We start from the raw sequence: 25,658 nt of genomic DNA, 5'->3' as shown, positions 1-25,658 counted from the left end.
GATGTGCATTTAGCTGGCAGGAGTCCCTCCCTCAGCTCTTCATCAAGAATGGAGCTGTTAATGAAGAGCCCATTTACTTTTATCTAAATGGAGAGTTTTCTTCCCATTGCTGCTGCTGAGACTTTGCTGTGCACAGCGAGCTGCACCCTGAGCTTCCAGGCTGCTCGTGGGCAGCACGGGGCAGGGCCAGGGGCTGGCCAGACCTCCGGGGCACATCTCGTGCTCTGGACAGGAGCCAGTTTCTCCCATTCTGAGAAGAAAGAGAGGACAAAGAAGGAATCAATTTGTCAAAAACCTCTTAATGAGCTGTTGAAGACAGCTCAGCCAAGGTACTGATGACCTCCCAGGTTAATTAACCTGCAGCAAAACCTGATGTCTTTTTTTCATTCTCCCTGTCTAATTTTCTTCTTACAGCCAGCCATGTTCTCCTATAGTCTGGGTGCTGAACTGCTCATTGTGTGACACCTTCAGGTGCTTTTATGCCTTCCTCACCCTCTGCCGGCAGATCTGGCACTGGACAGGAGTGCCAGAAGCCAACATCCCTCCCAGCTAGCTTCATGCTTCATTTTTCATTACAATGCAATTGCATCTGGCAGGAGCTCTCTGCCTCCCAGTCTGTTGCCATCCTGTCTTGCAGAACTGCCATCCCAGCCTCTGATGCTGCCAGAAAGGTGCCTTCAGGGCCAAAGCAGCCCAGGCTCTTTCGCAGGGCAGTGCTGTGTGGGACAGTGACAGAAAGGAGCACGCAGACCCTCAGGACAGGAAAGCTGATGCCAGCGACAAGGAGAGACTCTTGCAAACACCTAGGACGGCCTCGGTGATCAGGTGGCATTTCAGCTCCTTATGGAAAACAGAGCAAGGGCTCAAACACTGAATCTGCAGGTGGATCTTCCCTGTTATGGACAGATTTAGGTCCCTCTAGGAAAGCAGGCATGGTGGCAGAGAGTAGAGCCGTGGAGTTCAGCAAGGACGGGTGGAGTCGGGTTCCCGAGGGACCTCTGGGGCCAGGCAGTGGGTTTGGAGCCTCTCTAGAGGATCCCCTAGTTCAGACAGACTCCCTGGGAGAGCTCATCGTTTCCAAACACACCGAGAGGACTTTTTCCACAGGAGGAGGCTCCGTTAACTGAGTGAATCTAGGACCTGAGGGTGACACCTGTTTGCCAGGGACAAAGACTACTATTTTTAAGCTGCAAGTGTGAATGGAAATGGAGAAGAATATGTACTGCAAAGAGGAGCAGAGTTGCACCAACTACTTGCTGTTGACAATTTATCTAGCAGCTTCCTCCTCCGTCTCCTCTGTTACATTGACTGAAAGCCTTCCAGTGCCCAGGAATTTGTTTCTCCTTCATGCCTAGTTGATGTACTCCACTTGATGTCTTTTGTTTTCACAGACTGACCGTACATAATCAGCTCCTTTTTTTCCCAGTGGGGAAGAAAGAATAAGTTAAATGATCAGAACAAGGTGGATTAATTGTTTGGAGAAGGTGCCACATCCTTTTTTCTCCAATGACAATCACATTCACGATCTTTCGGTCAAAGGACGTAGCCAGGTAGGAAAAGGAGAGCAGCCCTGTTCCTTGAATGGGAATGAGGTTGCAGATACTTCATCTGGAAGGGTCGCCGGGCTGTGAGCGTAGCCATGCGATGAATTTTGATGCCGTCTTCGTTCAGTCCCTTGAGGTCTCGCTGGTTCAGAGCCTCCATGGCAGCGTTGGCTGGAGCATGGAGGAAGCAGAGCTCAGCCTCACCCTTGCATCCAGCAACTGCTGGGATCTCAGCTTTGCAGTGCCGAGCCCTGAGGGCTGCTCTGGGTCCGAGCTGATGGAGCAGCTGGTTCAGGCCATCCCCAACAGATAACGCCAGAGAAAAACATCCCCCAGCCGTGCCCCTTCCCCCCTCTCCCTGCCCTCCTCAAGCCTTTGTATCCTGGGCATGCTTTGCTCACAGCTGGCATTTTCCAGCCTCCCTTGCTGCTGCTATCAGTCAGGGAGGATTTTATTTTAATAAAAAAGCTTTTGTTAAACCTGACCACTTTCACCAAATTGCATTGATTGCCATATTTTGCATTCCAGTCAGAACAAATGGATTTTTCAGCAGACCAAGAGGCCAGATAGTTTAGTTTCCTCCTGCATCATGCAGAGCTGCCCCAGTTACACTGAAAAGCTGCGGAGACCCTGTCTCTGTGCAAAGTCAGAGCTTGAAAACCCTAAAAGTTTTGCCCATCTCAGAAAGCCAGAACTCAGTACTGGAAATGGAAATTTGTTTTCAGCTTAAAACAAACAAAATTCCCTAAAAGAGGTCCTGGGTCATTCCAGAAAAATGAATATTCCTGCAATGTTCTTCAGATTATAATAACATCAGTGAAAACAAGAGACATTAATAATCTACAGATTGTGTTAACTGCTTGTTATTGCATTGCACATATATTTGTCATTCGCTAACACAATCAGATATTAGTACTACTGTTATTTTATTTAGATAAAAGGCTGGACATCTGCGGTTATTCATAATTATAGGAGTGATCATTAGATTATAATTATTGCCATAATTTATAAAACAGGTCCAAATATTGTGGTTGTTGGAGTGGACTTTTTACACCAAAAACTTGTGTAGCTGTAGTTCCTCTCATTAATTAACTGTGAGGGTTGGGTGGAGGGGACAGGGCCCTTTCCCAGCCCCCCGTGCCAGCAGTGTTTGCTGGAGATTCGCCACCGTCCCGGCTCAGTCTGGCCCCAGCCCAGCCTCTGGCAGGGCCACGCAGCCGCTCGCTGTGGCATCTCCTCGAGCATCCCTGAGGAGTCTCCCTGCCACCACCTCTGCACAGGGACTAGACCGGGCTCCTGAGAAGGTTTGCAAGGCTAAAACTCATCTTTTGGGCCATGAGATGCCCTGATGGAACCAGCCTTGCTCTTTGTGCTGCAGTTTATGCCAACCTCGCTGCGCATTCTGTTGCTATGTAAATTACAGAAATTACAAAGAAAAATTACTTCACCCATTTAGAAAAAGCTTTTTTTTCTTTCTCTTTTTCATTTGAAGCCACAGCATATGCAAACCTGTGCGGGACTCTCATTCTGCAAGCTTCACTTAACAGGCAAATTGTTTTATTTGTGTTTGGGTTTTGAATTGCAGCCTAATGACGTGCAGGGCTGTGGGTTTTCCATTCCATTTTATGTTATTAGCTAAGTACTGAGCATTTCTCATCTCTGCTCAGGACAAAGCCTGCTCCTGTCTCAAGAGAGAGGAGTTCTGGTTTGTCCCTTTGTCCTCTACAAGCTGCGATACCAGTATCTGCTCATACAATGGCAACATGCAGATACTTCTCACTGCCCTCGAGCATGCGCCTGTGTTCAGGTGCAGACTCTGGGCATGTTGGGAGCGTGAGAAGGAGAAACCCATAGGATAGGTGCAAACCCACAGATCAGCAAACCTCCCCGACCAGGAAACTCGTAGATCCCACAGCAGGGGTGAGCACCATGGGCTGTTGTTTGAGGGCTGCTAGCGTGTGCTTCCAAGGGAGGGATTCTTCAATCCTCGCATTTTCATGGTGCTGAGAAACTACAACATCCCTTTCTCCAAGCTACTGTGCGTAGCTGGAGGGAGTCTTTCCTCCAGGATCCCCCCACTGCTTTCTGATGTATTAGAGATTGAGAACTGGACCTGAAATCTTCTTAGGTGCCCTTCTTATGATCTTCTGAGGAGTTTGACTGTCTCCATTCTTCAGCAATGGTGAGTAGCAGAGCTGTTGAAACATCAAGGAGTGGGGGAAGGCATGCCCAAGCTGAAGGAAGCGATGATGTCATAATACTGCTTTTTCTTCAGTATTATCAAGTCCAAACATCCAGAACTCCTCATTCAGCTCTGCCTGCCTCACACAACTATTTCCCAGAAGCATCACCCTACAGCAGCCTGGATTCCTGGAAGCACTTTGCCCCTGTGCTGGCCTCTGCTCAGGAAAACAGAGCCTGAAATCAAATCACTCCTCTGAGGACCACCTGCAAAATATTGCAACTTCCAAAACTTCAGAAGTCACTTTCTAAAAAATCTGGAGGTTGTCTGTTGAAGCATGTGACTTTTTAAATGGAAAATTTGTCAGATGCTCATTTTTTTAACTTATTTTGTGAGATTTGAAGCTGGAGGGGAGCTGTTATTTTTAAGTTGCTGGTTTTTGCTGAACTGAAAGCTGAATCTCATCACATGCCTTTGAGTCTTGAAACTTTAATAAAAACGCAGGTACTCCACGACTCCCAGTGAAACTTGGAGAGGTGATCTCTGACTATGCGAATCAGCTCAGCAAGCTTTCTCCTAAATTCTTAAATGTTATTTTTCCTGCCAGCTTTAAGTTTCTCTGGATACCAGGGACAATCCTATTAAATAACATTGATATTTCAGTTTTGTTTGTTGGTCGCTTAATCCACTCCTTTTATAGGAATGTAAAGGGTATAAGTAGTATAAGGACTGTAATATAGTTCTTGGAAAGCTGTCATTTTCCAACTCTGAGTTTGAGGAATATATAATAAGCTCAGTGCTCTGATATGCTCATATGGACAACTGAAGAGATGAGAGGAGGAGAGGGCAGTCACAGGGCTCAAAACATTCTTGGCTGGAGTATAAAGTAGATTACAAAGGAAGATGGTATCGTTTTCATTTTACTGTAGGGAAACTGAGGCACATGATTTCCCATGTTTATTCATGGCTTTCCTCTCTCTTCCATGGACACAGACATCCCAGAGTCCCAGACCCTGTACGAAAATCCTTGAGCACCAGTCAGAAAGCAGACCGAGCTGCAGCGCTGGATGCGTTCTTGTGTGTGGTGTTGCCAGAGCATGGCCCGTCCAATTTGCATGCTTGGCGCTAGTTGTTGAAAACACCTCCACAAAATAATGCTTTCCTCCTTTCATCTGAGGATTTCACAGCACTCTGCAGACATCAAACACACCTCACCAGCCCACTCTGCAGGTGGTGAGCATGACTGCTCAAGAGGATCATCTCAGCTGAGCAGAGATAGGCTTTCACTTTCTCCCCTGGTGAGGCGATGGGCTGACTTGAACTACACCCCATGGCAACTTGAGCTCTGCAGGACCTTCTGGTGGGGAAAAGCCTCCCTAGGCTCCCTCTCTTGCCTCTCAGAGATTGAAACTGAATCTTGCCCATGTTTTTTCACTATCATTACTAAACTGAGCCCCTTATGGGACTGGAGAAGTCAGTACACGGACAAAAGTGTAAGGGCAGCCATGGTTGTCATGTCAGGTATCTTCTGAGACAGACCCAGACTTGATTAGCCCCACTCATGGCCTGATGTGGCCTTTTGAACTCAGGCCTGGATGGCCACGTGTCATCTCTGTTCCCCTGGGACACGTCACAGCCAGGCTGATAAGTATCAGAGCTGTTCCTAATTCTTCAAAAACTCAGAGGAAAGGAGGGCAAGGAAATACCAAGAAAAGAAAGAGAAAAAGAAGATGAAAGATGGCATTTCTCTCTCGAGGCAATGCAAGAAATAAAACAGAGTTCTCCTCCTTCCCTTCCCCCACCTTTTTTTTTTTTTTTTTTTGAATTAACATATTTGTTTCCTTTCTTGGCCTAGAAGATGGTTTTGTGCCCAAAAAAATATAATATACTCCTTCATTTCTGGCTGACAGCTTCTGAAGTGTACAGGGGAGCTCTTCCTTTCAGCTCCAGCACGTCGATAACGGATACCTGACTGGCACTGAAGTGCAGGCTTAGGCAGGGTTCCTGCACTCTGGTCCCAAGCATTTTCCCAAGCTGCTTTGGGCAGTTTAACTCAAAAATAAGGCTGGGACAAAGGCAGTGGCAGCTGTAGTGGTGGGCATTTAGTAGGACTAGATTTATTCAGCTCTTAAAACAACAGATTGGGAGTTATTTCTATAAAAGGGATGGTACTCTGTCTGCTTTTCTCAAGTGTCTGAAGAAGAGTGGTGGAAAAGAGTCTGTCTCAACCAGCTGGGCCAGGAAAGCTTGGGACACCCCCAATAGACACAGCCTCCCAGGACAGCTCTAAGGATGACCATGTTTGTTCCTTCTGCTTAAGCTCTCTGCCCAAGCCTCACCTCAACTGTGTTAGTATTTCTTCAGGTCTGATGCTGTAAGACAATAAGTGATTTAGTAAATTAGGAAGGAATAGGGGAAAAAGTAACAGGATTTTGGAGAGAAACTGGTCTAATGATAGAAAGATAGAAACTGTTTGAGCTGTTGCAGCTACTGAAGTGCCTATTTAATTTCTTGACCACAAATTAGCAGCTTCAATTTTAGAGCCTCCATTTCCTTTGAAGTCTGGAAACAGTGCATGAGCTCTTGTATGCCCCTTGCGTGCAAGGATGCTGGAGCAAAGATACCCAGACGTTGTCCCAAAGCTGAAAGTTAGGAAGAACCTAGTATCACAACTACTACATTTCTTCTGTGTACTACATACCCAATGCCAAGTGAAACTACACTGAAACCTTTAAAATCACCATCCATTTCCCGAAACAGCCTCTGCTCAGGGTTGAGCCAACTGGCTAAATCTATATTCACTGGCAGCTGTGGCAGCAAACTCAGAAGTATGGAACTAAATATATCTCATCCCTGCAGCCTCCTTCCAGAGAAGGGGGGAAAAAAATAAATAAGAAGATGGAATGAATGAAGGGCCTGAGCATTCCCAAAAGTCATTGCTTCTCGCATTATGAAATATAGACGACATTTATGAGTCTAATACCAATATTGATGTTTGCAGAGACATTTGTTCAGTGCTCGAAGTAAATACCTTCCCGATCGATATAAATAAATGCAGCTGAGTTTTTGTTGTGTGTAGGTTTTATATTTGGAGAAGAATTGGAAATGCCTTTTCTTTTTTATTTCTTGCCTCCTTAAAAAGTTTAAGATATTGAATCATGAATGGACCATAGGAGGGGCAGATGATGGATGAGACAAAGACAGATTTTATGGGACATCCTGTGATTTTTTTTTTCTGCAGCCCCCCACAAATTGTTTCGATAGATCAATACAGTTAAGCTCATAATAGAGAAAGTCCAGGTTGGGTATTGAGGAGTGTTTGACTAGCTCCAGCATAGAAAAACAAAAACGTGAGATTCCCTGAGCTAGGTTGAAAAAATCTGCCATCTTGTTGCTGCACAAAGAAGTGGTCCCATTCTTACAAGCTCTTACTCCTTGGGTATTCCTTGGCTCAGCTCGCTGAATGGGCAGAAAAATAACCCAGTAATATGAAAAGCAATGGAAATAGAGGGGAGGTAGGAACAGTCCTGTCTTATTTGGAGACAGACAGATATTCTGGCTTAACCTTGGAGCAGAGCCTTGGTTTAGTGGTAAAATCACCAGCGGTCTGCCAATTCCAGAGGTGGACCCTCACACAAATCTGATCTCCTCCAAAGCAATGTCTGGGATTTCTGATGAAGGCTTAGGATGGTTGCTTGAAAAATTCAAGACCATTGTATTAATGCTCAGTATTTGTATGGGCTCAAATCTGAGGATCCTGACTATGAAATTCTGTAAAGCTCAGATGCTGAACCTGAGATGCAGTGGCTTCTTGGGCAGAATTACCAAGCTTGCAAATATTGCTTGAGGAAGACCAAATGGCAGTTTGGACAGAACAGGGGAAATAAAACTCTACTTGCTCACGTGAACTGGCCACACAGTTTTCCCAGGGTGCTGGCAAGGTAGACAGGGCCTCATTTTTCATACTCTACCCTGAACGAGCCTTTAAAATAAAACTGGACTTTCTTGCTAAATCAGCAAAAAAACTGAGGCTATTTCTGCTGACTTTGAGATCAGTTATCCGAGAGGTGTGGTTCATGTTTAGATTGCTAAGATCTTTTCTTCAGTTTAGTTTTAAGCTTGAATTTAACTTGTCCTAATAAGAGAGGACTAAATGAGACCAGACTGTTTTAGTACAGCTCAGCTTCATCTGAGTCAGTACATTTATCATCTGTAGCTGTCATGCAGGGAGACTTCTGTGCTGAGGAGTCTTGGAATGAGAAATTGGATCCAGGGTTATTTTATATGCAGTTCTTGTTTGCCAGAAAGCTGGTTTTACATGACCAGTATATTTGTATTAAAGATAATAAAAGGTCATCAGAAACCTGGCAGTCTCTTTCTTGGTCTGAGCTTGGTCTTCCATTTGGTACAGACAACGCTTTAAGTAGCACTACCCTGATCAGAGGATTTCGAAGCAATCACACAGGGAGATTGAGAGCATGAAAAAGCAACAATGTTTGCAGAGTCTATTTTACTTTCTTATTAATGGAAATTTAACGAGTGGAAAAAATCTATAGTTTTCAGAGCCCACAGTAGCCCGGGCTTCCCAGGCAGGGAGAAACAGCATATCCTATCCTTTAGGTTTAAAATGTAAAGATTAATCAAATGCATAATCCTTGCTGTTCCCTTTGTATCACAGTTTTAATGTCTGCATATTGTTAGTCTTGTAAAAGGGCTTGACTTTGTGATGGCAGAAGAAAGAGCCTGGGAAGGACTCTTTGATCATAAAAGTCTCCAAACAGCATATGACTGTTCTGCTACTCCTGGCAGGGGATCCTGAGCACTTTCTTTGCTTTTTATTTTTCTTCTTTCCTTTTGTCAAGAGAACCATTTTTCATGTCCACTCAGATGGTACTCGACTGACATTTAGTGACAGACTGCGGGTGAAGTAGGGCTTCACCATGGAGCAGCCACCAGCCAGTGGCTCTGCTCAGTCCCTGTCCTCCCCAGCACCGTCCCCTCCCTTCTTCTCCCCGGTGTCTGCAGCCGAATCAAAGCTCCTCGATTTCAACAGTGAGAGCAGCTCACGTATTACTTTCTCCAAGGAGACCTGTGGAGCCAGCGCTGCTGTGGGAGAGTCTGATGGTCTGTGTCATGGATGGAGTGACACTCTTCACTCATAAGAGAGAAGTAGCAATATGTCTATTGATCTAAAACAGCGATTTAACAAAGTTTGATAGTAAATGCGACAGTGCTTTAACAAGATTCAATGGCAAGGTTCGCTTGATATTTACTGCATAGAGGACAGAGTCAGACAGAACTGTCAGGGACACCCTGCCGTTGAGCCACGAGGTTCAGAGTGGACCCCCTTGCTTTCTAAACTCCTTCTCAGACAGGGGTCTAGGTGCAGCTGGATCACTTCTAGTCCCAGACATGGTCAACGGTTTATGTCTAAAGGATTATATATGTGCACAATCAATCCTTTATATCACTTAATTAGGATTTCAAAGTTTAGTATGCTATTAATCTCTTACTGAGAATCTGTTGTGGCGATGACTCTCTCTCGACCTCGAGCAGTAACCTTGAGAGGCGTCCCTACTCAAGGGGAGATCCTGGCGTGCAGCCCGCTGCCGTGCAGGAGAGCTCAGCGGGCCCTGGGCTGTCCACTATTTATGGAGTAAGAGAACTGACTTCTAATCATATTTACATACCAACTACAGAAGTTAATTTCTTCCAAATTTGGCTTGATGGGACACTGACCAGCACCATGGTTAGGTGGGCAAATTGTCCAGCTTAGCCCTTGGCTATTGTATTGTTTTCTGTTTCCCCTGAATCCACTCTGAGTGGATCCAGCCATCACAACCAGACGCATCCATTCAGACCCCACCAGTGGTTATCACGAGGCTATGGGAAGTACTGGTCAGGTTGAGGGGGGAGGGGGGAGCACACCGCCGCAGGCTAGAGTCAGCTCATCTGCTGGGGTTGCACGTGGAGCCGTTTGCTTCGGTCTCATGCCTCTGGGCAGCTTGCTAAGGTCTGCCCTACAGACCTCCTGCTACAACAGATTAATTGATTTTAAAGCCAGCAAGAATCACAGTGATTGTCTTGTAGGTTTTCTACTGTGGCAATCAAATCTCTCTCTCTCTACGATGTACTTGTAACATCCTCGTAGCCATAGAAACTAGGGGAATTTATAGGCACCACACGGTTTCTCTGGCTAAATCTATATCGGTAAATAACACCGTGCCAGGGAATGTTTTTGGGTACCGAAACGTGCTCGTCCTCGCAGTGATGTCGTTAGTGTGCTCCCTGGCACAGCACCCTCCCCGAGTCCTGGGCACTGCTGAGATTCAGCATGAGTCAGGCTCTGCTGGCAACAGGCAGTTTGCATGAGGGAATTTAGCAGCATCAGTTTGGTAACGAGCTCTTTGGAGTCAGGAGACTTGGTCTGTTCCTGGCTGATGCTGAGGGTGCACCATGCTGACATCCCATAAATTGTCACAACATGGCAGTCTTTGGTAGTTTGGCACCGATGTTAGCGGGACAAGAACATCTACTCTTCAGCAGAGGGTCACCCTTATAGAAAGCCTACTCGAGCAGAGAGGGGGGGATGAGTCTCTTGAGCCAAGGACCCAGCGCCAGGACAAGAGGAAATGGCCTCAAGCTGCGCCAGGGCAGGGTCAGACTGGCTCTTAGGAAGGATTTCTTTGCAGAAGGGGTTGTTGGGCGTTGGAACGGGCTGCCCAGGGCAGGGGGGGAGTCCCCATCCCTGGAGGGGTTGAAGAGTCGGGTTGACCCAGCACTGAGGGATCTGGTGGAGTTGGGAACGGTCAGGGTGAGGTTCATGGTTGGACTGGAGGAACTTCAAGGGCTTTTCCAACCTTGATGATTCTGTGATTCGGTGAGTTTGGGGCTATTAGTCCATTTGCACAATATACCACATACAAAGGTCTAGTTCCAAATGTCTCCACAGGCAAATGGTCTGTCTAAGGGGGAGGCTTTGATTCAGTTTGTGGGGAAGAAATGGACATTTAGAAATGATTTATAGCTTAAGACTCTAAAACTATACTTATCTCTAAAGTGAGTTTGAATTCAAACCCAAGACAGACCAAAAAAAGCCCAACTGAACCTGAAATTTTTGAAATGGAAAAGCAGGTTTCGGATTTTCCTGTATATTTCTGGAAAAAGCACCTGCATCTCTTATGTTCTTCAACATTCATCAGAAAACCCTGAAGTCAAAACCCAAATAACTCTTAACAAAAAGGCAAAATTCTACAGTGAAAGAAGGGGTAGGAGGGAACATTTTACAAGCAGCTCTATTCAAAACAAAGAGGTTTTTTAGCTACTTAATCACAAAAAGGATGTGAAAAAAAATTAAGGGCTGTAGATATTTTTTATGATCACATAACTCAAGAAGAGCTGATTAAATTCTTCTGAAATGCAGAAAACATCTGAGAAATGTCAAACCAATAAAGGTATTTCTGGTGTGACTGTTTTAAGCAACTGACAACAAAGGTTTAGTACAGAAACGCTGTCTCAGTGGTGCAATGTATCACCACATTGACAAGGCGGGGGAAATATTAAAAGACAATAACTAGTTAGCTGATTTTTCCATGACTGGCAGTCATTTGGACACATGCGTTTCCCTACCTAAGATGCTAGAAAAAGAAGTAATTGAACTATCTAGAATCAGAGGATTTTTAATTTGGTGAGTAGGAGAAAAAAATAATAACATCACCCAGTGGAGGAGAAAGCAGTTTTCTCATTTCTCCTGATACAAATCTTCATGTGTACACAAGTAAGCCAACCCAAGTCAACAAGATTTCTTGTTTGTACAAGAGCTGTGCTCAGCAAACATCATGCTCGAGGCTTGCCCAGAGAGAGCAGACACATCTGCAGCAGACACTGCCCGTCTGCTTGCTCTCAGCCAGCTCGAAAGCTGAGCTTGAACTGCAAAACCCTCTCCTGAAATTGCTCCATGACAATGGGACACCCTTCTGAAAGCTGCATCCTAGCTTGCTGTCTGGAGGGTACCCTCTGAAGCAGCCAATGAGCACAGGAGAATAAATAGGGCATTTCTGGAAAAAGAAAAAGGTTTTCTACCCAAAAATGCTAACTCTTTGAAAACACTTTTTTTTTTTTTTTCTCCTTCAAATGCATCATTTTACATAACCACTCCTCATAGCCACACTGGCATTTCTGCATCCAAAAAGAAAACATCTGAACTAGTGTGGTGGTAGAGGGCACATACAGGCTCTGCCTATGTTGGTTCCTTTGATGTGCCTGGAATATTCTCCAGCACTGAGACACGTCATTACGAGGTCAATATGCCAGGAGACCCCACAACCCTCGTATCTAGGAGGCTGAATGCAAAGTGCCCTGTGAGCATCATCACAGGGCCGGCCCATCTGCTGATCTGTGCCTGCAAAATTCTTGGGAGAGGGCCAATGGCCGCGGGCCTAAAGCCTGCAAAGACCCATCCGCATAGCTGGTCAGTCCCTGGAAATGTCTGAACTCTGCTAACACAGATGCGCAGTTAGGATCCAAGTAGAAGCTGGGTTTAAATGCACTCCTCTTGCAGTGCAGGTAGGAGGTGCTAATTAGCTACTTCTCAGTAAGGTGTGGAGGGAGGGGATGCTCTGTTTCTACTTATCATTGTTTTCTTCCTGTATTTTAATTTAAAAAAAAAAAAAATCTTTAAAGTTGTGGTCATATCACATCTCCAGCTGATTTCTACTATGACTTTTTGTCCTTGATCCACTCCTGTCTCTTAGTTTATCAGCATGATTAACATACTTCAGAGGCACAAGTCATCTCATCCTAAAATAGACAGTTTCCTTTGATTAGGTGGCTTTGAAAGTGACTTTTTTGGCCTTCTGGATAAAGAGTTTCTTCATGTCCTCAAAGCTGTTGTGGTTTAACCCCCGGCAGCAACCAAGCACCACACAGCTGCTCACTCACTCCTCCCTGCTCCCGGCAAGATGGGGAGGAGAACCAAAAAAAAAAAAAAAAGAAAAAAAGTAAAACTCACAGGTTGAGATAAGAATAGTTTGATGAATGGAATGGAATGGAATGGAATGGAATGGAATGGAATGGAATAGAATAGAATAGAATAGAATAGAATAGAATAGAATAGAATAGAATAGAATAGAATAGAATAGAATAGAATAGAATAGAATAGAATAGAATAGAATAGAATAGAATAGAATAGAATAGAATAGAATAGAAAAGAATAGAATAGAATAGAATAGAATAGTAACAACAATACTAAAATATAATAATATTAACAATAGAAATAATTGTAATGAAAAGGAAGATAGCAAAAAGAGAGAAATAAACCCCCAGAGAAGACAAGCGATGCACAGTGCAGTTGCTCCCCACCCGCTGACCCATGCCTGAGCAGGGATCGGCCCCTCCCAGCCAACTCCCCCCAGTTTCTATACTGGGCATGACGCCCTGTGGTATGGAATAGCCCTTTGGCTAGTTTGGGTCAGCTCTCCTGGCCACGCTCCCTCTCAGCTTCTTGTGCACCTGCTCGCTGGCAGAGCACGGGAAACCGAAAAATCCTTAACTTGGGATAAACACTACTTAGCAACAACTAAAACATCTGTGTGTTATCAACATTTTTCTCACACTGAATTCACATACCAGCTACTAGGAAGAAAATTAACTCTGTTCCAGCTGAAACCAGGACCAAAGCTCAGACCATCATGCCACAGTGCTGGGATGGAGAGGGATCCATACATTAATATAGACAAGATCAGTGCAAAGCTGGATACATCTTTCCTGAGGGAATTACTTCTCCTTCTTGGACCAAGCTCTGTTTAATTGCAACTTCTGGTTTTCCAGATCAGTCTCTCCAAGTGTTTAGTGCTTTTCTTCCTGCACAGAGAGAGGAGGATGAGGTTAAACTCTTAGACAGCATCAGGCTTTGGAATAACAAACCACCAGCATTTGCTGTAGCCAGGATAGCAGAGATGAGGTTTTGAGAGCTCAGTCACTGGAGGCCACTTACTTTTCAACATTTTGCATCTCAGGGCTGAAATACAGATTTTGTCTTCTGAATTTCAATAACGGCCTCTCGGGAGCAGCACAGCAGCTTTGGCAGGAACGTGTTTTCCACCTGCGTGTTGCTTCGACCAAAATGCTGCAAACAGCCGAGCCTGCCTGGCGGGCACAGCTCCTGTGGGCGTCTGCGAGACACACGCACGGGGCCCAAAGGATTAGCTCAGAGCGTAACCAGTTGTGCTCACACACAGGATCCCTGCGTGTTCTTCCTGTGCTCTCTCGCACAGACGCTGGCACAGAAACTGCTCTCTTCTATGCTATCAAAAAAGCAAGGTCAGTCTCTCCAAATGGCCATGCTGAGGGTGTGATCTGCAGGTTCGTATTCCTTGGGGATTATTTTTACTTGCTTGCCATTCGGTGGTTGCTAAATCCAGATGTTCAGCAATCCTGCAAATTCATCAGCCCATTCATTACCTGTAATAAATTCTGACCCAGTAATTTCTCCTATAACCTGATTTCTTTGACTCAAGGTCAGAAACAGGCGTTTGAAAGCCACCATGGTTCTTCTTGCAGCGCTGGAGGGTGAATACTCTTCCTGTGGCTGTGGTGCAGATAATGGACCATCCCTGTACAGGAACACAAATGAGAGGTGCCAAAACTGTTTATTTTAACAAAACTGTGGAGATGTGCATGGTGCTGTCAGGTAGATCTGTCTTTTCCCATAAAAATCCAGTGAGGAAGGCCAGGGGTTGGGGCTAAGCTTTTTCTCCCGTGTGTCCAGGAGACTGGGCATATGAAAGCAGGACATGAGAACAGACCAAGATCTGTTTAATAACTTCTGTAGAGAGAGAAAAATTGTGAGGTTTATGGTGTATTGCTCCATGGGGAAACCCACAGAGAAGGCTGGAGATGGCTTTGCTAAGCCTGCCTCAGCCAGGCTGGTTTCACAATGTTGGGAAGTCAGGGGCAGGATGGAATATCAGCATTGGTTCATTGTAACAGTCATTAAAATCATAGAAAATTATGGTTGGGAGGGACCTCAGGTGATCTTTGCTTTGCCAAAGACAGGAGCATCGAGGTTGCTCCTTCCTGAGAGATGCATGTCTGAGCCATCCTGCACAGCTCTGGCATTGCTACACCCTTACCAGGCAATTTATTTCAGTATTTAATTGGCCTCATCGCAAAAAAGTTTTCCCCAATGTCTAACCAAAATCTCCCTTGTTAGAAATTAAGCCGACTGCTCCTTGTCCTACCTCAAAGCTCATTTATACAGGATGGGCCACAGGGGCTGCATAACGTATTGCTTCAGCAAGGCAAACGCAGGAAGAGGAGCTCTTTGTGCAGTACCTTTTCCTACAGCTCTGTACTTGTACAATACTGAACACAACAGGGACTTAATCCTGGTTGATCCTTAGGCATTCTTGTAATAAACATGATTAATAACAAGATAACAAATTCCTTTTGTTGCTTTCCTCTGGCAAAAATAAGTCAAAGCACAGGAATGAAAAGATTTTGTAGCTCTAAGAGAATCAGGGTACAGATTGTGGCTAGTTGTAGGCAGACAGGCAGCCACGAGCTGACAATATGCAGGAGCAGATTCTTGGGCTCAGAAGTGATGAAATGTCCCTTTTTCTATCAAGAAAAAACATAGAAAATATCCTCAAGCAAAGACTGCCCTCAGGCTTGAAAAGAGAAGGATTGGTTTCTGCTTTCTGCACTTTCCTTAGGAGTATGAAAAGCTGAAATCCCAAATTCATGGTTGACTTATTATTCTCCCTTTCTTCATGTTTCTCATTTGCTTGCCAAGTTTTGGAATAAAAAGGGAAATACATGAATATAAAACTCTCCAAAATCCCACAAAACATCCAGAAAATAGATAAACACAAATGAGCTCTCTCTTCCAGCACAACTGGAATCTGTATTAGCTCCTAAATGCAGTTTTGTCATTCCCATTCTCTGAGCGCTACACATCTATTTACTGCTCCATTGTAGTCATCCTGTATCTTCTCCCACATGCGCTAATGCATTTTGTTACTTCTGAAAAGAAGGAAATCAAATATTTGCCTGACGTAAATCAGGATAAAGAAGTGCTTTACAGAAAGCATTTCCTTCTGGAAATCATGAGCTGGGTATTGCAGAATGGCGTGAGCAGTTCCTGCAAACAGATGTGTAATAACCTGTAATTCAGAGAACCCATCTATTCAGGAAGGATTGTAAAGCATCTGAGAGCATCCTCTGTTACAGCCCAGGCACCTGCACCACTGGTCCCCAGACACAGCTAATTACTGTTATTTTTTCTTCTTTCTGCATAAATAAATCCATTTTGGCCGGTGACTGGGGGAATCCTTTGAGGCCGTGGGTGAAGAGGATCTTGACCTCCCTGGTGTCTTCAGAACAAGCATCCAGGAGCTGTTCTTTGTACAGAAGGTCCTAATAATAAAATAAGGATCATTATTATTATTCCTAATAATAATAAAAATGATGGAGGACGAGATATGTGCTGGATGTAACACACTGGGAGCAAAAGCCTAGTCCTGGAGCAGTCAGAAGCAGGAGGTTTGCTGTGATTTTAACATCCATGAACTTCCCAAAGTACCAGCAATCCCTTCTCAGTTAAGCCAGAGCCTGGCTAATCTTCCAGCTTAAATTTACTGCATTTTGATTCGAAAACAAAACCCTCCAGAAAGCAAAAATCTGAAGGGAAGTTCTCCCCAGGCAGAAATCTGCAGTGGCAGGTTTTCACACTTGTCAGAAGTGAATCACTGCCTGCTCGGTGTGTGTGGAGCTCCGGTGGCGTGGCTGGGGCTGCAGCTGGTTCCTGTCCCCATCTGTAGTGCTGCTGATGGATGAAATGATGCAGCTGTGTCTGAAGGGGTTGCCAAGTTTGGGGTGGGGTTATGTAAAAAAAGGCAGACAACCATGACAAGGTTCAGGTCATTGCTCCAACTCCAGAGGTGTTTCCTAACTGTTTAATTATTCAGTAATAATTTTTGCCAAGACCAGGGCTCAGATTCACTGCCTGCTCTTCCTGCCCCGATGGCTCCCTGGTGTCTCTGCAGACCCTTTAGATTTGTGGGGTACAGCCCAATCTCCCTAGCTCCCTGCGGGGGTTAATCAGTCTTTTTCTTCCAGCTTTTCTCCTTGCTCTGTCTTTTCCACACGTTTGGGAATAGCAGATAGAGGTGGATGCTGAGGCTGTTAAAATTAGGGACTGGGGGACACACAGTGCCGCTCAGCCTCCCGAGCCCATCTATTTCTATTCTCCTCTGACTAAAGCCAGCTCCAGAAGAGGAAATAAATATGTCTCAGTGACTAGTAACAGCACTGGCTCTGGATGGCAAGTGCAGGGAAAGAAAGGAGAGGGGCTACTTGGAAGGGGCAGCAAAGCAAAGGAGGTGCAAGGGAGCCAGTTCTCCTTTGGGGCAGAGTTAAGGGTACTGCGTGTGCTTTGTGGTGTGCTGTCCTCATGTACCCGCTTGCTCAAGGGTGTGAGGTTGCACCTCCTGCCCTGAGCGCAACCGCCAGCCCCAAAGCCGAGGCAGTTCGGCTGCTTTTGGCACAGCTACTCATGGCATGGGATTGCCCTTCTTCTGTGCAGCTGCGCCAAAAACCAGCTCCAAAACCAAAACTCACACCACTCTGGTAAGGTGAGCCCAAGCCTGGCCGTGCAGAACCACAGTGGATAAGCAAAAAGCAGCACACGGGGAGGGTTTAGCCTGGCACAGGTCTCAACGACACCAGCTCATCTGCTGCTGGTTTGGGAGAGGAGGATGCACTGCTCTGCTCCAAGGGCTGCTGGCCCTGGGGTGGCCAGCCCCTGACCTGGTCCCCGGCAGAGGGTGGCAGAGCTCCGTGCTGAGCAGCCAGAGGTTACAAACCCATCCTGCTTCCCAGCAGCTGCCGGAGCACAAGCCCTGCAGTCTGAACACTAATAGAGTCGGTGCTAGCATGGCCCAAAATGTGGCTGGATTCATGGTCTTTGAGCGAGCCTGGTCATGTATGAAGGAGGAGCTGAAATGTCAACCTGATGTCTCACTAGAAGGTAGAAACGGAGGGATCAGTACTTTCGTAGTACTGTAGCCACAGAGGTGCTCAGGCAGCCCTCTTCCACTGGAATCGATGGCAATTAAATAACTAAACATCTCTCATGGCTCTGGCTTAGCCCTCCAAAGGTGTTCTTGACCATACAGAGAACAGCCTTTTTCAAAGCCTCCTGGAAAAGGTCAGTGTTGCAAAATGAGAGACAAAATACAACTCCCATCTTTGGGGAGGTTCAATGTTTTGAAATTCATTTTCTCTTCACATCAGAATGAAAGGGGAAATTTAGAAATAATTCACCAAGCAGAAATTTCATTTTGGAAATGTCAGAACCCCCTTCTGGAAATGCTTCATTCTGTAATACTGAAGCAGGATGATTTGAAAAAGCAAACATAATATATAAACATTAAACACCTATAAAATATTTATCACACTCTATATTATTTCAATTCTTATTACACCTCACTGTGTTACGTTAAAACAATAGCGTGAAACCAGAGTGAAATCAAACAAGAAACTGGAAATTAAGTGCCCCATTTTGACTACAGATTATTTCAATTTCCAAGGGTGACTCATTTTCATTAGATCTTCCCGTTTTGGAAAAAGAATGTTTTCTTCCTGAAACACTGTTTCATTACACATCCCTCCCAGGTTGTAGCAATAGGTACAATTCTTCTCAGTGCTCCCAGCAAGAGGTCTCAAAAATGTTCACCTAGGATGGGAGGTTTGGTTTTGTAACTTTAGATGTGGGGTGATCAAGGAAAGGAGGAGAAGAGGGAGAGGTTTTGTTCTCTCCTAACTTCAATAACTAATTTTTAGACTTCCCTGCTTGGAGGCCTTCCCTCACCTGTCTTTCTTGAGGAGACCTTCCCCACCCAAAAACCAGAAGGCCAGGGACCGCTGTTTAAAGGGGTGCACAAAAACACAGTAAAGGGGCAAATTTTGCAAACTCTGCCCTGAAAAGGTCACAGACCGAGGGGTTCAAAATCATCGAATAAGCAACTTGCTGAGTTTAGAAAGACAGTCCTGGGGCTGGTCATCCCAGTGCCTGGAGAAACCTTCTAGCTGGCTGGGGTAATCCACACAGGACCCACCTCCAGGCAGGACAACCAGGAGTTACTCAGAGCCCAGCCAGCAAAGCACATAAAAGTGCAGCCAGGGCTTAAATGGCTTCTTTCAATCCACACACAAAGTCTGTAACAGAAAATGAACCTGGTTTTCCTGACTTAGCTGCCAGGTCTCACATTAATGTTGCTGAAACTAAGTTTGTATGTTCCTTTCCAGTTTCGCTGGGCAGTTTGGGTGAAGGAGGTAGCATCACTCAAGTTTAGAGCCTAAAATTATATTTAAGATTCTAGATCAGTAACACTGCTTCTGCTCAGCCTGAGAAAGGCATTTACATCCTTTAAAAACAAGTGTTTCGATTGTGTTTTATGTAGAGTACACATAACCAATTGAAATGTAATAGCCTCTATATTACTGAGCTCATTTTTGCATTGCTGTGGCTTATGTCTTTATGTCTTTAGGACATTAAATCATCCCTAGGGTCTCGTGTTTTCTTACATCCTCTAGCACTGTTTCTTTTATGGTAGACTAAGTCTCTATATGGGAGATTAAGTTTTACAGTGTGATGCCTCAATCCAATTTTTTGTTACCACTGGTTGTTCTGCAGACTTCCACTTGCACATGGTATAAACTTTGGCTCGCGGGAACTGCTGACATTGCTCCAGATTGTCACGCACCACCTTCCATCATTCTAAATATGAGTTTTAGCTACTAATGACCAAAGGTGTCTAGCAGCACCTTGGCATGAAGCAGGACGTTGAGAGAAAAGGAGAAGATATGGCAGTGTTTAGGACTTTCTTTTAATCTAAGTTTAGCATTTCTGTAATCATTTAGGCTCCAGGGCTTCTACATCAGCACTGCAACACACTTTCTGCATGTCTGTGATATATTCAACAGTCACAGACTGGAAATGAAGGCTGTGGCCACCAGGAATTTTTCTGTGAATTTTCCTTCGTTGCTTTTGTCAACACCAAAAAATGCCAGTTTGTGACACCCAGAAGAGGCAGATTTGAAGCCTTGCTTGACTTGAAAATTGTTGTGAGAAAAATGCTGCCATAATCCAGACATTTTAGTTTTTAAATAAGGATTTTCTGGGCATTGAATCAGGGGCTTTCTGGTCAAAAATTTTAGTTTATTTAAACTAGGAAAAAGAAATTAAGAACCAGAAACCAAAACAAACCACAGCATTTTGATTGATTCTTGCTTGAATCCCTTCCCCGGCACCAAAGAAGGAGGAATTATGTTGGTTTTATTTAATTCACAACCATTTTTGCCACAGCTGAAGACAGAAAATTGTTTCAGTGTTACAGAGATCTGCCTGGGACAAAGCTGAGATTCTCCTTTGACTCAAGTTAATAGCGCTGCCCTTCCCCAGGACCCCGTGTGAGGACACGAAGGATCAAGAGATGCTCAGGCACCACAGTAATGGGGCCAGTTAAGCAAGACAGATTGTTGTGACCTCTTGTGACTATTGTTGTAATGTGTACAGGTGTGAGGGGACATCACCGCACTCTTGTACAGCAAGGATGTTGCTTGTTGATCCATTCTCTTTTTATATCTCTTTGCCTCATTGCCTTTAGCTCTCTAACTGCCCTGCCAATGAGCTTCTTATTATACAAGTCCCCAAACATATCCCTTAGAAAACAAAACCAAAGAAGAAAACATATTTAGCTCTAATGATTCACACGCTCTCTTTGTGTTTGGATCTATTGCAGTTTAATGAGCAAAAGAGTTGCAGCCCTGTTGGGAGGGTGAGCAGGGCATGTGGCTTCTCCAGCACCCCTCCTCTGAAGGGAGGGTTATGCTGGCCACGGGTGACTCAGTTAAGATACAAGTGACCTGAAGGAAACATACTGTCAAGCTGAAAGTCAAGCTTGACATTTAGCTAGAAAATATCAGGAAATTATTACGTACAAGTGGGAGGTGGTGGAGCCTTAAGGTGGACCTGGCAAAGACAGATGGGGACCAGGTTTGCTGCAGCAGACAGTGGGTGAATTACGCTGTTACAAAATCCCTGAGGCACAGGGAACTGCAAGTCCAGGTACCCAAGCAGATGTAAACCAAAACAGTTAATGAATCTCTCCATAAATCTTTAATTTTAAAGCCATGAGGAAGAGCTGTTGGGTAGCAGTCCCTCCTCTGGCACCCGCCCCAGCCTGGCACAAGAGGAAGAGGTGCTGCCTGGAGACGGTGTCCATTCTTTCCAGAGCTGCTTCTTGGTTGACCCCCTGCCCCCCTATTTCTAGATACCTTTCCATTCCTGGATACCCTCAGGATCTGGACCATCTGCCAAATCAATCTTCCCTTCTGAGTACTTGCAGCCTTCAAACACAGATTTCTCTCTTCTCACCTTTCCAAACGACTTGCTGCTTAGCCACACTATAGGTATTCCATTCTTTTAATCTTCCCTCCTAACTCAGTCCCCCCAAATCTTTAATTATTTTTTCCTTCCTATTTTTCTGATCTCACTCCAATCTCTCTCTCATAACAAGGTGCTTTGAGCTGCTTGTAAAAGCCCAGTTTAGTCTCATCCCAGCTGGCAATGGCAGGGCTCGCCTTAGAACCAGTCAAAAACTCTCCAGTGAAACCAAGTATCCTCACAAAAAACACCATTCATGCGGCACCAATTATTTCATTTCACACTACTGAGCTTCAAATGTGTTTGGCCAAGCCCAAGGCCGGGTTCTGTGAAATTTCTTTCCAGTTAGCTCAAGGGCCAGGAGTACAGGGAGCTGCGGGCTGGTGGCCACCGGGCCAGGCAGGTCTGCGGCAGGGCCAGGGATTTGGGGGTGTGCAGGATCTTCCCCACCAGTGTTTCAGTGCCATTCACAGCCTTTCCCATTTCTGTCCTCAGTGAAGCTGATGGGGATGGTAGTTTCACGGGAGCAGCTGCAAAACCGTGGGAGTTTCTACTCTGTGATAAATTTAAAAAAATAGTATTGGTTTCAGTTCAATTTGGACCAAAATCAACAAGCGAAAGGAAAAAAAAAAAAAGGAATTTCTTACAAATTTGCTTTTTGGCCATCTCCAGCTAGTGTCTCTCTGCTCAAGGACGTGATGAGTTTGTGAATGCTTGCTTTTCAACTTGCTGCTATAGCACACTTCTTGAAGCCAAGAAAAAAATCTGCATAAAAAGTATCTAAAACAAACAATCTTTTTTAGGTAAAGCAAAGAGCAGGGAACTTGCACAGCTTGATGTAAGTGTCCAGGTGGTGGTCTGTCTCCTAATAAAAGCCGCTTATATTAGAGTAGATTGTGAAAGTCAGTGTTTTTCAGATATGGACTAATTTGGGGGGTATAGGGGAGGAATTTTAAGGATTCTGTTGCTTTTCCATTCATCCTTCAATTTACTACCGTGCAGTCTGTTACACGTCCTGGATAACGTGATGCAGTTACATTTGTAACCTCTCCGCTTTCCTCAGATCCCAGCTGCCTCTGTGCCCACTTTTATGCCCTTAAATCTGTTCTGTATTTTGATGAAGATGTTTGAACCTCTCTGTCCAGCCTACAGATGTTTCTGAGGTAGGTTCTGTTAATCATCAGTTCCCCACTGGTTTCACATGTCCCCCTGCTGAGCGCATCCAGCAATTTCAGACGTGCTGGCTTTGAAGTGAACTCAGCACCACAAACACATTTCAAGCAAACAGCTTGGCGTGGTCCTTTCAAATCCATACTTCAAACTCGGCAAATGCACTGGAGCATTTCAGCAGATATTTTTGGGGACCTAGGTCTGATTAACTCCTCTCCTAATCTCTCAAGCCATTATGTTCAATGAGAAGTGTAAACAGATTGGAACAGTAAACTCAAACAAACAGAAAAATGTCAGTGCATTAAATTCTTGGCTGCAGCCTAGTGAAGGAAAATAGATTGTGAAGGGGGAAAAGGAAACAGGGAGGGGTAGGAAGGAGCTTATCCATCACAAGCCTGTGACAGGCGTTCCTGCTAGTGACGGGGCAAGAGGCATGGGAGTATGGCAAACAAGCCAAACGCCCTCCAAGAGTGAAGGACAAAGCGAAGGATGCTCCCTGCCAACACCCCTTTGCTCCCCAGGCTGCGGAAAGCTGTGCGAGTCCTAGGACACCAAACCCTGAACCGAAACGTTCAATTTCACGAATCTGAGCATGCTTAGTGCGCTGCCGTGTCGCACAGGAGGTGAGTTTGGGTTGTTCCTTATTTCCATTCAGTGAACCTCATCTGCAGTGGTTGCAGCTCCAGATACTCTGTGTTGCCCCCACACACCATGGACCACTCGGCCACCTGCCCAAGGGCAGAGGCAAGAATGGGGTGTGACCTTATCAGATGATGATGTCCCCCAAAGGAGGTTACCAACCCAACCAGGCAGCAAAGGATGTGAAAAGAAACAAACCATTAATGTTCAGGTCTAGGGAAGGCAATGTGAAGCATTTCAGAGGGAAATTTTTCATGTTTTTCTGTTCTCTAAATAACATTCTTGTTCTAATCGGTGTATGAGCTCTGCAAAGCCAGTATTTTCAGACACTATCCCAGAATTCTTTGTATTTTAATTTGTTCTGTTAAAAAGAAAAAAAGAAAAAAAGATTGAAAAACAATCTTTTGGCCTCCTCTTTATGTTTTTGGCTAAATGTTTAAATTTCCAAGGTATTTTTAAAACAAAAGATTGAACATTTTTTCCCTGAAAACTGAAAATTTCTATTTCATATTACCAACCAATTTATTCCTGGGGTTGGTTTTGGTTTTAAAAATGGGCAAGAGCACTGTTTGAATGAGATGGCTTTTCATTCTTTCAAAACAGAATTAAACCCACCACCCTGAGCCAAAAGGGCAATTTCTCCATGGCCAGCCCTGCAGCAGTTAATAACGGGGAACATGGCCAGGCCATGTCATGGGACTTGCAGCCCAGCTGGGGAGACCTGGCTTATAGGAAGGGAAGTCACTGTGAAATGCTCCCTGTCATAACAAAGAAAATTGCTTTTCTTCCCTCTTATTGTATAATTTTTTTGGGAAGGCCAAAGGAAGCTAATATGTTCCCCAGCTCTGCGACTCAGAGAGATGCTAGTGCTTTCTCTTGAAGACTACTGCAGAGTAAACTATGCACCAGGGTGTATTTTGGCACACAAATGCTCCTGTGGACTGTACAGGAGTCACTCCTGCAGGGAAAATTGCATTTTTTGGTACCATTCTGATCTGCTCCAGCAGCTCCTGGGGAGTTTTACTCAAATATTCTCCTTCTATCACTGACCTTTGCTCCTCTGCATTTAGCTTATCCTGCCTCAGGGTTCCCTGCTCGGCTAGGCTCTCAGTAAAAGCCTGGGGCTGAGGGTTTCCCCGGGCAGGTTCAGTGGCTGAGACAAGGTGCATCCCAGTCCCAGGCCCTTCTCTGGGCCACGTGCACGCTGTGTGCTAAAGTGGGAGCTACTAGGGGTGACTCTTTTTGGCAGCATCCAAAGCCATTTCTCCCTCTGGATAGGACGAGCACCTCGAGGCCATAAGAGACCCAGGACCATGCTGTTTGTGGGCAAGGAAGCAGCCTTGCTGTCCTCAAGGGCTTTTAGGGCAAAGAAGGTATCTGCCAGACACATCTCAGCTGGTCTGGAAGCTCCAAGCAACAGGATCTCCCATCCCACGGGCAGGGTGAGGTGTCCCCCAGGAGCTGAGACAACCACAGTGTGCGGAGAGCCCTGCACTGGGCACCCCGAGGAACCAGGAGGAGATCTGGTCCCTCTGCGGCTGCGGCACGGCATGGAGGGGAGAGGAGAAAGCCGACAGACAGCAGAGAAGCGCATTAATTTCAAGCTCTGTTAAGAACAGTGAGGGAAAGGAAAGAGAGGATTGATTTCTGACAAAGAAATCAAATCCAGCAAGAGACACATCTTATTTCAAAGTTGCTCTGTTTCACTCTTATTTCAAAGAGTGCTCTGGAAGGAGGCATCTGATGTGTTTCAAACTGACCAAGAGGCTCTTGGTGGTGCTGGAGTGAGCCAAGTGGCAGGAGGCAATTTGGAGCAATGGGATTTTTTATAGTGAAAATGAGGATGTGGGGTAGGAGTGAGGTGAAAGTGGACCAGTTGTGGGATCAGGCCATGGGCTGGGAGGGATTCAGGTGGAGCCAGTGAAGTCAGACTCCAGGGAGACAAGGAAGCCAGTTGTTGAGGGATGCTTTCATGGGAGAAGGGGAGTTTCCGAGCGGGGAGCTGGGTCTGCACATGGAGCTGGCTTAAGCTCGGCGTTTCCGTCCTGAGGAAGGTTTTCTTTCGGTATCAGAATGAAAATGAACAACAGAAACGAAAAATGAATATTTGGTTTAGGAAGTATTACACTCCCCAAGAAATTAATCAACATCAATAAATGCTTTGTGAAGCGTGTTGAAATTTTATTTACATACCGTTTTCCAGCAGAATATAATGATTATGAAAATTACCCAGAAGGTTTATTCCTTGGGGAGAGAGGAGAAAAGCTGAAAGCAAGGATTCACCTCTGTATCTTGCAAACGTTAGTCCCTGTCGCAGATGAGTGATACAGCTTAGGCCATGAAGGTCACTGCAGAAATACCTGCAGATGTTTAACACACTATGAAGTCAGATAAGCAACAAATGGAGTGGACATAAGAAATGACGAAGGTCATCTCTGTGGCCATGCTGTGCAAATCTTCTTTTTCACTGCTTTGTCTTTTTATCACGGAAATGTCTTTTTATCTATTTAATTTAAAAATGAATAGTTTTCTACCCATCTCTGAAAAACAAAACCTGCCAGATAAAAGTAAACCACACAGGCCATTAATTTCAGCAGGACTTAGTCTGCTTTCCCCATCCATTCAGCAGTGAAAGAGCGTTTATAATGTATTGAGTGGCAGGAGGAAGCAGGGA

Source organism: Strix uralensis, chromosome 22 (assembly GCF_047716275.1).
Source record: "Strix uralensis isolate ZFMK-TIS-50842 chromosome 22, bStrUra1, whole genome shotgun sequence".
Taxonomy (NCBI): domain Eukaryota; kingdom Metazoa; phylum Chordata; class Aves; order Strigiformes; family Strigidae; genus Strix; species Strix uralensis.
The sequence above is the reverse complement of the archived record's forward strand: the minus strand, read 5'-3'. Positions refer to the sequence as shown.